Source organism: Vicugna pacos, chromosome 2 (assembly GCF_048564905.1).
Source record: "Vicugna pacos chromosome 2, VicPac4, whole genome shotgun sequence".
Taxonomy (NCBI): Eukaryota; Metazoa; Chordata; class Mammalia; order Artiodactyla; family Camelidae; genus Vicugna; species Vicugna pacos.
This window is the reverse complement of record NC_132988.1, coordinates 11,006,390-11,021,856: the sequence shown is the minus strand read 5'-3', so window position 1 is coordinate 11,021,856 and position 15,467 is coordinate 11,006,390.

Here is a 15,467-nt window from a genome sequence, read left to right as displayed (position 1 = left end):
TCTTTGCTTGGCCCTGCAGTAAATCTTTCTCTGCTCCAAACTCATGTTTCAATTTGTTTGGCCCCATGATGCGGGGGCACATAAACTTGCCTTCGGTAACAGCGAGGGGCAGATTTGATTTTTGCCTGAATTGATTATGCGTTTGGAAAAGCAAAGACGATTTTACACCTGATGCATTAAAAATACATCACTTCTTTTACCGAGAGATCCTTGCCGTTCAAGGGAGATAATTTCTGGAGAGCACTGGGGACGGGGGCATCTGCTACCACTGCTATAGATGTTTTTCTATTTTCTTGCCTTTTCTGTTACTATTTTCTGTTATTATTTTCCTATAATAATTTACTTTTTCTTTAGTCAGCATGGTTCAGTGTGTGGATTATCACCCCAAAATGACAGTGCTTGGTTGTTAAAATACAATGGCCAAAATCTCACTGAGATAGAAAGGTTTCCAAGGGGCATAACCACAAAATGCTTAAGTATGTATCCACAGCTTCTGCACTTGGGTAATGTAAAGCAAATAAGATTTTACATATTTTTTTCCCAATATACTTAAATTACTGTTAAACTCACATTTTAAAAAGTAAATTACACCTTGTGCTTTGCTTCTAGTTCCTCAGCTACTGTGTGGAGAACAGCTGGATTATTTGGTTTTTTATTATCTCTGAGATAAACATGTGTCTGCTAACTGCTGTGAAAGCAAAATTTTCTGTAAGTGCTGTGGTCATTTTAGTGGCCATGTAATCACACTTGGCTAATTATACAAGGCAATGTTTATGTGACTTACTGTAAAACTTTAAAATGCGAGATCTTCTTATTGGAAAAAAAATGTAGGTCGCTTGGCTATTTACCATCATTAAAGTCAGACTTATCTTAAGGAAATACAGTTAACTGTGGAAGAGCTTTGCTTGCAAAGTTGGTAATACAGTCTTATGTGTAGCACACACACAAAACTGAAGGTCCGAATAAGGAAGTGGTTATGTAAGTGATGAGAGATCCAGGCAATGAAAGCTCGTGTATCCACTAAAATTGTATTTGGGAAAAGCTTTATTCACAAGGAAAATTGCTTATGCCATTACATACAGCATGTGATAAACGTTAGTCCTAGCCTTGAAATATTTAATTCCAGTGGATTAAATTTTCTTATTTTAATATGTAAGGCCTAGAAGTTGGCCTGAGGCTTGGACTATCCCAGCAGAAATTCCATTTAGACAAGAGAACCATCCACATGATTTCCTCTGGTTAGAGAATCTGTAAAAATCTTGGTATAGTTAAGTCGCTGACTTGGTGATATTTAGTCCAGGTAAGTAGCTGCTTTTAGTTGGTAGAATTCATTTTTTTAAAAAAATGAACTCATAGTAACACAGCTAATTCTCCTTACACTACAGTTTGACTGCAAATGAGGAACTTTTGATTAACTGCATCACTCCTGGTAACTCTTACCCCAATCTACCTTTATGGTCTCCTGCATCTGTTTCTACAATCTATCAACTACATGTGAAGTCACTGGCCTCTCCTGAGAATTAGTGTTGGGTTTTCATAATGAATACGGAGGGCACGTATAGGGTTGGGAAATTTAGCTTTTGATAAAACTTTGCAATTAAAATTGCTAATAGATCACACAAGAGAAGTGATTACTTTTTAAAGTTATCCTTATTTCATCGCTTTGGCACTGATGAAAGTTCTATTTCTGTTGAACACAGTGTTAGACCTTTCCATTGACTGATTATATTTTCAAATTTATCTGGGACTAGTTCTTTGCAGGCAACATAAACCTTACAATTACTTAATATGCAATATAGTTTTGCAAGTAACTAAAAGATTGATTAGTCTGTTTCTTTTGAGTTGACTACATACATTTTTATAGTGCATAACACATTTAGGTTTATATTTTAGGCCTTGGGCTATGTTCCTGATTTTGTACAGACTGCCAGGGCCTCATATATAAAGGACATTCATACAGAAGTTCATCTGAAAAATGCTTTTCATTAAATCATCTTAATTTCCTGCATTCAGTGCATGTCCAATTTTAAGAATGAGAGGATTTATACATAAAATTATGTAAGTAAAACTGTTTGAATGATACAGCCACTAAAAGTAAGTAAATAACTCAATGAACATTTAAACGGACTTTATCAACCACCTTGAGATGGTTCTGAGGAAAGAAGTTGCCATTAGATGAAAGAATAATTAATAATATGGTCACTGTTAACCCACCAGCATATTTGGGTTGATTTCCAGTTAGAGGGTTAGAATTGTGGCTGTTTGCTCTCTCACCCTGGGTCTTCTGTGGTTCAGGGTAAATCTTACTAAGATGACTTGCTGGAGTTAGAGTGAAACCTGTGGCTCCTGGACCCATAGCAGCTGCCAACCGTGCATGAACCAAATCCAGGGCTCTGGCCTCATTATCATGGTGCTGTGATTTACTGAACTAACAAAGGAAGTCTTCTGCAGTCGGGTACGGAGGTGGCATTACTGAATATTTCTTCAAGTACTGAAAATGTATCTCTGCTTAGGAAGGATAAATCCCTTAGAATATGTTGTTATTTAAGATCATAAGATGCAGAGCTTTGAGTAATTAATGGTCTGGATGTAGTTATCACGTACCCTTTAGTTTTATTGTTGCATTTCCCATTACACCGGTTAGGAGGCCCTGTTTTTTAAATATCATAATTTTCCACCAGGGGGAGCTATATCCCCCTTAAAAAAAATCAGTTACGGAGAAAACGCAAAAAGCAAGCAAGGTGTCAGACGTACCAAAACTTCTTATGATTCCCAGGTATTGGTGGTGAATTTGTTATTTGTATATTGTCTTTCATTCTGGAATCATAAATTGTCCGTGAATCCACAAGGGTGCGTACTGCCCTGGCTACATGGCAGAGAGCCGGACATCACAGTATAAACAACGACCAAGCCACTAGCGCTTCTTAGAGGAGAGGGTGGACGCGGAGGCAGGATGGGGGAGGAACTTCCATTCAAAAGGAGTAACAGTTGAAGCTAGTATTGAGAAGGATTCCCGTGTGAGAGAGTGAGAATGGATATTAAGGAGGGTAGGGTTGAGCTGTAGGAAACCCCTGGGGAGAGGAGGGACTTGGAGAAGAATGTAAAATGCAGGGGAGGCGAAGGGTGAACAGTGCAGAGACAGGGGAAGAACATGGGGAGTGTGGAGGGTGTTTTAAGAAAGTGTTGGTGGGTGGACGAGGGTGGGAGGAGGACAGGGTGGGTTCAGATGTACCTGAGTGGGTTGAGCAGAGTGAAAACAGAGAAAGAATCACACTTGGTTAGAAAGAGGACGAGGGGGTTTAAATTCTAATCACGTATACTCACCAATCATTCTTTGGACGGTTAATAGGAGCGGTCAGCAGAGCCCGCCAATCTTTGCAGACACTGCCTGATGGCCCTTGTCCTTAACCCCACACACAGGTCCACATGGAGTCTGACCCCGAGACACTGCAGACAAGGAGTGGGAAGAGCGAGGCTTCCTCCTGCCTGTGTCCCTAACCAGCTGCCCGGCACTGGCCAAGGCGCTCCGCCTCTCTGCACCTTAACTTCTTCATCTGTAAATGAGGTGACTGGATGAGGTCAAGGTTTCTTAATCCGGTATCCAAGGATGGGCTTCAGGGAATCTGAGATTCCTCTGAAAGTATAAACAAAATATGTTGTTCTCCCCTAAGGAGAGGAGCCACAGCTTTTATCAGACCCCACAAAGGATCACGAGCCTTAGAAAGATAAGAACTAGTGAATTAGGCGATCACTTAAGTCCTGTCTTCTTCAGAATGCTGGAATTTTGTTTGCTTCTCTGGCTCCAGCACTCCGTAGTACTATACCTGGCCTGTCTAAGCAAATCACTGTCAGAGATTGAATTAAAAGTCAGAGTTTCTGAAAGGTAACTGATTGGATCAATCCTCTCTAGAGGATTACTTAGAAAATACAGAGAATTTCAAAGATTGAAACTAATCATTGCTTTAATAGTCTACAGATATTTTTCTTAAGACCTAACAGTTGTGGGGTAGGAAGGGATAAATTTGGGAGTTTGAGATTTGCAAATGTTAACCACCGTATATAAAAACAGATAAAAAACCAAATTTCTTCTGTACAGCACAGGGAACGATATTCAATATCTTGTAGTAACCTTTAATGGAAAAAATATGAAAATGAATATATGTATGTATATGCATGACTGGGACACTGTGCTGTACACCAGAAATTGACACACTGTAACTGACTGTACTTCAGTTAACAAGTACAACAAAAAGACCTAACGGTTGTACCTCCATTTACATCTGTTACTAGCCACGCACCTGAGGAGCATAAACACCAGAAGTGGCTGTAGCCACTTAAATATTGTCCAGGGATGCCATTGCCTTTGGTGTGGTTGCTTCTAAAACGGAAAACAAAAACATAACCAAAAAAAAAAAAACCCAACAACAATGGGAAAAGAAAGCAGTTCACTGAGTGTAAATTGGTGATGGTCACGTCAGAGTGGTCGCCATGGTGTTTCTTTTTTGGCAGGTGTGCTTGTGATCCGCAGCGCTGGGGGTACCGGTCCTCTGGCGTGTCCTCCTGCCTTTGACAAGGTGGCCAGGAGGGCTGGCGTTGATTTGAAAATAGCAGTTGTCACCAGAGTTGATGTCACAGGAGAGGTGACAGGCGTTTATGTGACACCTCCTCAGCAAGAAGCTGTTAGATCATGCGATAAAGGGCTGTGGATTGAGCCCTTTCTGATCTGTTACTCTATAAAACCTGCTATGTCAGCTGCCCAGACTGGCCATCCGTTTATGTTCATAAACCGCTTATGTGTGGTGTGAAAGGTTCATTGATATTCATTGAAGGCAGTGTTTAAAATGACTCTGGACCCTTCTTGGGATGTGGCAGATTAAAGTGAAACTGCTTCTTACAAAACGTAAAGTTTCTTAGCACAAGTCACTATCTTTCTAATCTTACCATCATTTTGCTCCAGTGGACGGATTTTGCTGCGAGTGATTCTTTCTGTGTCACAACCAGAAAAGGAGATGACATTAACAAATTCTTTTATTAACACTGTTTGTGAAGAGCTAAATGTTTCAGGCAAGCATCATACTTTTCACGGCACTCCTTCCTTAGTACCATCTGAGCTTGGCTCCCAGTGAAATGCAAAAGGGGTAAAATCCCACTTGTGAAATGCAAATATTTCTGCAGGTCCTTGTATATTTGTAATATTGGTATGAGCTGTCAGGAACCCACAGAAAAACCATGGACTCATTTGTTTGAGTGTAAACAGAACAGATCTGCTAATTAGCTTCTCTTCCTGGAGCCAGGCCTGCGCAATGTACTATCTGCAGGGTTAGATTTATGATTTGTGAAAACAGCTGTGGAGAGAACCTTGGAGAGCCATCCTGTGTCTGTGTAGACAGTGTATTTTTAGCTCATCTGTATCCTTCCTCTAAAAAGAGGTTCTTATTTGTACATTACCAAAGAAGTAACTGCTATGAATGAATTTGCTGCCATAACTATCTGCTGGTCTATTTTAAATATGATGTCACGTTAGCACGGGACAGACTTCTGCTCTAATGATCCCACTGTGGTGACAAACATGCTGAATCTTATCCAAGAGAACTAAACCATAGACCTGTTTTTTCTGCAAAGGAATATACCCCTAGGGAAATTTAAATATATTTAATGTGTTTATAGAAAACAAAGATGGAAACAGTGATACCCTGAGAAGCAGGTCTCCGCCGAGGAAGATCAACATCTGACCTTTAATAGCCTGAACTCTAACCACCCCCTGTTGCACTGGTAACTGACACAGCGTAAAATGTACCTGTCATGATGTATAACATGCTCTGCTGTGTTCTATATCATATGCATTTTTGTATCATCATGTATGACACCAGATTCCGCACTACGGACTTACCAGTTGGGCAGTCCCAGCTCTGGCCCTTGGTGGTGAAGTCACGTTTTGGCTTTGGTGCGGCTCGGGGCTGTGGTCAGGCGTCAGAGTAACAGGAAGTGTCCTCGGCAGCCCGGAGACCCTGCGAGGTGGTTACACGGGAATGACCATCTCTAAGCAGCTCCAGCGCTGCGGGGGTTGCACAGTTTTCAGGCTCTTTGTCCTGCTTTCCGTAACTCTAGCCTGAGCCTGTTTGGGGGAGGCATAGGGATCTCCCTGTAAGCACGTTCTGCCCAGAGCTTCGGGGCTTAGCCTGGGAAGACGTGCCTGCATCGGGAGTCCCCGAACATGTACGTGAACCTCATGATTATGGGGGTGGGGGTGGGAAATGCCAAAGCAAAACTCAGGTCTTTTAGGGACATGTATTGGCAACTTTTATTCTTAACTTTGACTATAGGAAGCATGGTTCTTTACTGGAGATAAATTGCGGTGGAACCTTTCAGATTTGGTAAATCACTTTGCAAGAACGAGAAGGGATCCTGTGTGTATTTACAACAGTCCTGTGAGACAGATATTATGGTGTCTTACTTTAAAGAGGCAGAGGGGGAGGGTATAGCTTAGTGGTAGAGCAGCTGCTTAGCAGGCATGAAGTCCTGGGTTCAATCCCCAGTACCTCCATTAAAAAAAATAAATAAAATAGAGGCAGGAGCTCAGAGAAGCCAGGAGGGTTGCCCAGGGTCCAGAACCTGCATACCTCGCCCCTAGGCTTCCTCAGCCCCCCTTTGGTTCAGGTTTCTCATCTATCCAATGGGGGCTGTGATAGCTGCCTACATGAAACATTGAAGGGAAAGTCCCTGAAACAGAATACCTTTTTCAATACATACTAGTTTACTCATTCCAATAACGAAATGTATAGGATTCTACTTGCATATTACAATTTTTTTTTATTGTTTTAGCATGTATGATGAAAAGTAAGTGTTCTGTGAATAAAGATTTAAAACATTTTTTTGCAAAATAGTTATAGAAGGAGACTCTGCAAGGGTCAGCTATCCTGGATATGGAGAGTGGGAAGGAATTTCCAGACACCGTTGAAAGCATGGATGCGTGCCTTGGATGAGGTCTTCCCTCTCATTTTTCACTTTACTCCTCCCTCCCCTTCCCTCTTCTATCCTTCCTTCCTTCCAGGTGTAGGTGGATGCATGTTGCTTCAAAGGGTTGATCATCTTGAAAGCTTTTCTCCCAGGGTGCCCAGGTAGCAGCACAAACTCTTAGGAGTATCGAAAGGAATTTCTCAGCAATCACCATAGTTTTGAACCTCCCAGACCACACAATAGGCCCAGAGTAAAAGATGCAGAAAAATTCTCTGACAAAACTGTAGCTGTGATACGGTGGTGTATCTAAACCCACAGCAGCACAGAAAAAGGATTTCAACTCTAACCCATGGGGGTGAAAAATCACCGGTTGTGAGAGATTGGGAGGGTGGGGGTTCCGTGAACTTGAAACGCCAGTTGCTTTATAGAGCGCTCTGAGGCACAGGTGTGTGCTGCAGGCAGGGCGGGGAGGTGGGGTGGGGCGGCACAGCCGAGTAAAATCTGTGCCAGCCCCGGAGGAGTGGAAAGTGCATCCACATCCACGAGGGGAATGTGAGGGGAGGCTCCGTCTGCCTCCCTGTGCGCTGAGTTCCTTGTGAGCCAAGGATCCCACTTCCTGCCCCTGAATGCCTGCTGTCTGTCACGGGGCTGTCCGCAGTGGACCCCGATCACAGCAAACTGGAAGGGATTTAGACTGAGAAGCTGAGAACAGTTTTTGGAGTAGCAAAGGCGTGTTTTGTGGAAAGCCTGTGGTTGGTTTCAGTGCTGTTCCATTGATCACAACCTTACACAAGCACTCTATCCATTTCTCCCTCTGCTTAAGCACACCTTTTACGAAGTCTAGTGGGGATTCTGCCTCCTGCTCCTCCTCTGCATTCCTGCGGCACTCACCTCACTCCTGGGGCTCGTGGTCCCCCAGCTCAATGGCACGTCCAGAAGTTCCCTCCACCTCTGGGTCCCTGGCTCCCGTGAGCATCCTTGTGCCTCAGTGGTGCTTAGTAAATGTTGAGTGTCCTGAAGGATGTGGGCGGGGTGGTGACCCCTGAATTGCCGTAAAGTGCAAGCCAGTCTGTTTTCCTTGCTCTCTCCAGCTATTGAGATCTGCTAGGAGACCGCGCTTCCCCAGAGAGCCTCACTATCATCAGTCTCTGCATCTGAACCAAATTCAGATGGTAGGGGGTGCGGGGGGACGTCCATCACATCTCCTTGTGGTGACCACTACACTGCGGACTATACACATGGAAATGTTAACATAATGCATCTCAACCAAGAATGAGATTCATGAGTACCATGAATACTAAGAACTTTATTTTTCAAATTACGTACTTAGAGCAGGAATATCATTAAATGTTTTTCAAATCATCATTTTTAATGGCAGTAAATGATACTAGTGTATGGTACAGATGATAGGACCAATCTTTAAGTGGACATATATGTTGGTCCCAATTTTTCTTTTCTATTTTAAATAAGCTACAGTGGATATCCTTATAACTAAATCTTGGTGTCTTTTTAAAATTATTTTTTAAAGATAAATTCTTCTGGTTTTAAGTATCATTGAATCATTACACCCATTCAGCTCAGTGGGGTGATCACTGAGGGGGCACCTGCTATGGACTGGTATTGGGAGCCCTCAGTACAGAAGACATCAAACTTGTTTTTAGGAAAGCCCCAATACAATAAGGGACTTGGAAGAACATTTGCTAATAGTAATGTCTGCTTTCATTGGGTTATTATGGAAGGGGGAGTGAATAAAATAATAAATGTAAAGCACTTAGCACCAAAATATATATATAGTAAGCATTTAGTAAAATGATCACTTTTATTGTTTTGCACTTCAGTGTTCATCAGATATTTGTAGACTAATCAAAGGAGGTAGATTGCATTAACCCAGGAATAGAGGCATGCTTTGATTTGATCCGCAAGGGTGTTGCACCACTCCATTATGGTGGTATGAGTTCCTCTGGTATAAAATATGGATAATGATACCTACTTATAGGGTTGCTGTAAAGATTACAATAAATGGGTTGCTGTTGGCAAGAGTGAGTCCATTGCCTGCCACACGGTAAACAGTAAAAAAAAAGGATACCCAGTGGAGACAGTACTAATGGTGGTACTAACACCACCGCACTTCGCAGTGATGGTAATGCTAGTGATAGTTACAAAAATGGTAGTAACAGGAGGTGGAAGCAGCATTTCATTTAGGTTTTGATAACTGTGGGACATATAAGCAATGGAACATAGCTTGGGGGGATGTGAGGAAAAGACACAGAGATTTACTTGGCATTCAGTGGGAGCTGAGGGTCAAAGCCACGGGAGTGGATGGATGGCGTGGAGTGTGCAGCCCAGGGAAGGGAGGACAAGGGCAAAGATGGATCATGGGAGAGTAGAGTTTAAATTCAGAGATAGTGGGAGGAAGAAGATGTATTCTGAGATGGGAAGCTGTGATTAGAGAGTGCTAAAGAGCAAGAGATCAAATGGTCAAGGAAGACAGCTCAGCCCGTGGTCTGCCCCCGCCCGCACTGCAAGCCATTTCTCAGTCATTTTCTCATGCTTCCTTCTTACTCAGAATTGTCCTTCTTTCTTCTCTAACAGTTCAAACATTTATCTCTCTAGGTAGGTAGGTCTAGAGATACACACACAAACAAAATATTTATCATAAGTGAGTAAATGTGGTTTTATCCTACGTGCTCTCTTTAACGCAGCTTTTAAAAATGTTTTGTTTGATTCCTTTTTCCCACTCACTTTCTCTCTCTTGCTATCAGCACCACTTCTGCCCATGTACTCACGTTAACTGTTCTAACATACATTCTTTCATACTTTTTATTAATCCTCAGATAATCATATGTGGCTGCAAATGCATATAGCAACAGTTTCATATGGGTACAAGATAACACGTTCTACAATCTGATGAGCCAAGTCCTTCCTCACTGCCCTCACCTTTTAAAAAAGTGTTTTGCTGTTCTCTGGCATTTATTCTTCCACGTGAAACTCAGTGTTCTTTTATCTAAAGAAGATGATTCCCGTTGGTTTTCTTTTGAGTGTATAAATTTGGTAGAACTGACATTATAATGTCTTTCTGTTACCCCAAAAGGGGAAGAAAAAAAAAAAAACCTTGGTTTTTGTCTTGCCTGAAAGATAAGAATTCAGACGGGAGACATAAGTGTCGTGTAGTGAAAAGAATTTAAAGATTCAATTAGTGGCGCAAAATTGCACCTCCAAGAACAGCAGGCAGGCTGATCCAAGGGAGGGTAGCAATGGTCTTTGCCCCCTTCTCTTATCCCTTTGCCTAGAGGGGGTCTCTTGATTGATTGACAGCTCTTGCCCCTGAAGTGCTTAGTCATGTTCGTCCCCTTTGTGCATGTCCTTACCCGTGATGCACACAGAAAAAACTATGAGGGTGGGAAGCCTAAACCATAATGCTAATTATATTTCAGTGAGCATTGGGTCATGTCTGGTTAGGTCCTTGTCGCTACCATGCAGTTGCAGCCATCAGTTTCTTGCTGGCGCTCATTTAGAGGAAGTGAAGCCCCTTTAAGCTAAAGGCAGGCATAACACCATCTTCAGGACCCTCCTCCCGCTCCTCCACCTTATCTGCCCGGTGCCCCCACTTATCTAACTACCTAACATTTCCATCTGAGAAGGTGGTTTGTTTTCCATCAAAAGATCTTGTTTTTAAAGCAAGCTTATTTTATTGTCCTTCAGTACGTTTTAGAAATACTGAAATAAAGTGCATTAGCTTTCATTATTTTTGTATTTATGACCTTGTCACTTTGACTTCTAAGGTTATATTATGCCCTACCATAATGAAATGCTCTTTTTTCTCCCAGAATCAAAGAGGAGTCTTTTCCTTATTACTCAAAAAGATCGTGTTTAATATTGAACTTTACTAAATGGCCATTTTAGCACCAAACTAGGGTTAAAGGCGACATCTCTAAGTTACCCTCTATTTCTCCTTTTTCTTTTTCTTTTTTTTTAAACTATCTTATATTTCTTAGTGAACAAAAGGTCAATTTTATAAATTAAAGGCTCTTTGAAAGCTGTGGCCCAAGTCTCATCTGCTTGGATTTATAATAAGCAGTAAGAGGAGGGAGGAGAAACTCAGCTGGTCACCAATGGAGTGAGGCTTCCTGACCGGAGAAATCTGATTGTTACTGAACACAAGTTCATGTGCCTGACGCACAGAGAGGCCAAACCAGAACGTCGGAGTTTGGAGTAGAGAAGGGTTTAGTGCAGGGCTGAGCAAGGAGGACAGGGCAGCTCACGCCCAAGAAAACCCCAAACTCCTTGAAGGGCTTCAGCGAAGTATATTTAAAAGCCAGGTAAGGGAGTGGGGGGTCACAGGGTACGTGATCAGCTCATGCACAATCCTCTGATTGGTTGATGTGGAGGGAACAGGGCGGTCAACACTGTCCAAACCTGGGCACCAGAAGGTCTGGGGGCCACGAGCTCTCGATCATCAAGTAGTTAATTTCTACCACTTGGTGGTGGTTTTTAACATCTGAAAAGCTCAGAAGATACACATGAGTTACTGTTATCTGGGTACTTCAGAGAGGAGCTGCAGCAGAGGATGTGGGGGAGGGGTCTGACCCTGGAAGGCCCCACAGGGTCCTTACAGTTGGGCAGGATTCTCACAGTGTGTAGGTGCTTTTAGCCATCACAGCTCCTGCAGGCCCACTCTCTCTGACTTCTTATCCCGGACTGTCATGTTCCGTCAGCTGGGGTTCTCATCACTCTCACATCAAGGGGACCCGGACACCATTTCCAAGCCTTTTGAAAAACAGTCTCTGAATTTCTATACTAAATATTCATCCATTCCTCTCAATACGATTTCTTTCTCTTTGGCCCCCAGATATCATCTGTATTTAGTACTTATCACATATTAATAAATCATTGTGTGATTTTAAAAGGTATAAAATTAAATATAAAAATAGAGTATACGAAATGCGCAGTGAGTTCTGGATAATTGTCATTCATCAGAAGTATCATTTGGTATAATGCAGTCTCTTTCCCTTGGATTTTCCCCCTGACATCTCTAAACCATAGACTTCCCTGTTCTTCGCCTAGGCACAGCGCAGGATTTCCCATACTACAATGTTTCCCTGACGGACAGCTCATCCTATCTGAGCCCCGACACGGGGATTAGTCTCTGGTGCAGCGGCTGAAGAGCTATTGTATGAAATTGGTGACCCGCAACATTGCCTGGTACCTGATGTAACTTGTGACTTTTCTCAAGTCTCTATTACTGAAATTCCAGGTCAGTGACTAAAAGGGTTTTGTTTTTAAATGTTGTATTCTCTCTCTATCTCTTTCTAGAAATTTTTAACAAACAAAAGTATAATTGTTTCCAACTCCAGGACCATCTTTTCAAAGCAAAGTGTAGAAATAACTTGACAGTTCTGTGATGTGATCAATGGCATGTGTTACAAAGTTGTTGGAATGAAGTGGTAAAGAGATTTTTTTTTATAAGTTTGCTCTTAATTCATGTTTAACAATTTGACATAAGAAAATAGCGTCTTAATTAGGGATTCAGCTAGTAATAAACTCCAAGATTATCCTGCTGACTGGAAACAGTGTCTTCTAAGCACTTCTCAATCATTCACCGACATCTCTCAAATAGCCCTAAATGATTTCAACACTGTGTTATTTACTTATTTATGTATTCTTTTTATTTCATATTTCTTCTACTGGGTTGTAGGCTTCTTGAAAATGAAACTTTTGTCCAGTTAATTTCTGTGTCATTTATAATCCTTAGCATAACATCTTATAAATAGCAAGTACTGAATTCACATGTATTGAGTGACTGAATGAATAAATACTATGATCCCTTGAAACCAATTGACAATATATCATGAAGAGAATATAGTCATTCTGGAGAGAAACAGGTGTGTTTTTCTTTTTTTATAATTTTTTTAAAATGTTTAATTTTTGGCGGGTGAGGCAATTAGGTATTTGTTTGTTTGTTTGTTTAATGGAGGTACTGGGGATCAAACCCAGGACCTCATGCATGCTAGGCACATGCTACACTGAGCTATACCCTCCCTGTGATGTGCTTTTCAATTTAAGAAGCAAGTTATAGATTTAAAGTTCTATTGTGAAGCTGAGGCCATGCATTTGACAGGAGAAACTGAGAATCAATGGGCTGCACCCTTACTCAATCCATTTAGAATCCTTTGCTGAACTCTGATTACCAGTACTTTATAGAAAGAAAGTGTTTTTAATCTGTGAACCCAGAAGTTATGTCCTGAATTTTAATACACATTCACTGTTATTTTCCTTGAAAATTATTGTTCTAAGCATTCTAAAAAATGTGAAGATTTTACCCAAAGATTTATTAAAAAACTTTTTTTATTGAGGTACAGTGTTGTGTAGTAATTCAAATAATATTGACTAATAGCTGTTCGATTTAGATTTTTTTCAATGACTTAGTAATTTTGTTCCAAATGAAACATACTTCTCTGGTTTCCTGTGGTGTTCCTCAAATAGCATACTCAGCAATTGCGAATTAAAGATCATCTCTATTCAGCTAAATAATGAGATGACATTCATTTATTATCTCTGGTGCTTCTCTCTTTTTTTCTGTATCTCTATATTACTATTTTTAAATATGTATTTTAAACAAATTACTCCGTACAATGTAAAATATGACAACTGTCTTAGGCATCTTCCTTGTAAGTCCTGTTGTTGCCATTATGCTTTGCACATGGCCTTTTAGAATTTATAATTTTAATTTATGAAGCTCAAAAATGCAGTGATCATAATGCAAAATAACATAGCTGCAATTAGTATGTTTATTCTTTTTCCACTTCGGTCTTTAAAAAATAATAATAAACTCCCAGTGAACTCTTACCCTGTAAATGACCTGATATGACATATTTGAACTTACAGTGAACTTTCACATGAACTTGCAGTTCTCCTCTGAGAAATATAACAGATGGAAAATAAGCAGATTTTTCAAATATTTTTAGATGCAGTTCTTTGACGTGTTTAACGGAGTCAACAAGGCCAGCTATCTCTTTCCAGTGTTTACTTTGCTGACTTCATGGTACTGCCAGGTTTTTGGTTACATTAAATACCTGCATTCAGTGTTTCAGTTATATTTTTATTCTACCAGCATCTTGATTTTAAACTTGTATATACATTTAAAGGTGAAGCTAATTGGGTCATAAAATACAACAAATTCTAAGATAATTTTATTGGACCTACTGAAATACTGTTGTTTCAAATCATTGAGATACTAGGGGCTTTTAAAGATCCATTTCAGATTTTAGACTATGAATCAGCTACAATGTTTTTTCACTTTGAATCGTTTGCAGCTAGGAGTTCAGTTCAAGATGCACGTGGTTTCTGAACCAGTCACTTGGGAAAGGAAGAGGAAAATTAATTGAGCAGCAACTACTGTGTTACATCTGCTGTGGTATGGGACAGGCTCCTTATAGATCTTTCATCTTTACAACTCTCCTGCAAAGTAGTTATCATGCTCATTTTACAAGAGGGACGGAGACAGAGAGGTTCAGTAACTTGCATGAGAAAAGACAGCTAAACTGGGAATTAAAGCAAGGTCTCCCAGACTTTCAAGTCCTTTCTCCTTCAATAGTTTTGTGCTCCCAGAAACAAAATGTTCTGTTTGAGGACATAGATGCCAAAGAGAAAAGTGTGATAAAGCTGTAATAGCTTTATAATCTTTGTTTGGAGAATGTAAAGAGTTTATTTCTTTGTATTTATCGTGCAATATTGATAAATGAGTTAGCTTGAAAAACTCAGAATGTTCTCAGTGATAGGAAAATAGTAACTTAAGACTTTTGCTTCTCTTGAAAGTTTCCTGTTGTTTACAAAAAAAAAAAAACACTACATATACGTATATTACATTTACCAAATAATGCAGGCATGTATGTTATTTATTCACTGAAACGTATTTGCTTGCTTAGAATCAGTTCTTCTTAACACCCAATTTATTCTCAGACCATAATTTATTCGTTCTGAGGAGTGTTTTAGATGTTATTCAGTTCAGAAGGAGATTATACTTAACGGATGTAGACATGTATAAAACGACACAGCTATGTTGAGATCAGAATGTGAACTGTATGCAGCTGTAATTAGCCCAACTTTCCTGACACTTCACTTGTTAATGACAGTATCATTGGCAAGACAGATAAAGATCTTTGCATTTCACAAGGGTGTGTTCAGAAGCTTAGATTCATTCCATTGTTTATGTTTTAACCTTATGTCATCAGGTAAGTGCTTGTTACCATGACGGTTTCAGAGCAACTGCTGTCTGCACACCGGGAGGACCCAGAGCGGCTGAAAAGGAGAGGTGGACAGGTGGACAGCTGAAAGAAAGTATTTTGAAAGGTTTGTCTATGAGACAAAAAAATGGACTCTCTAGTCTAACTAAATTCAAGGCATGTTAGTAATCAAATTCTTTAACAAGAATCATTATTACGATCACTTAACATTTCCCCCTGAGTATTAATACATTTGTTCAGTACATTTTATGTTGTGGCAGGTTCTGA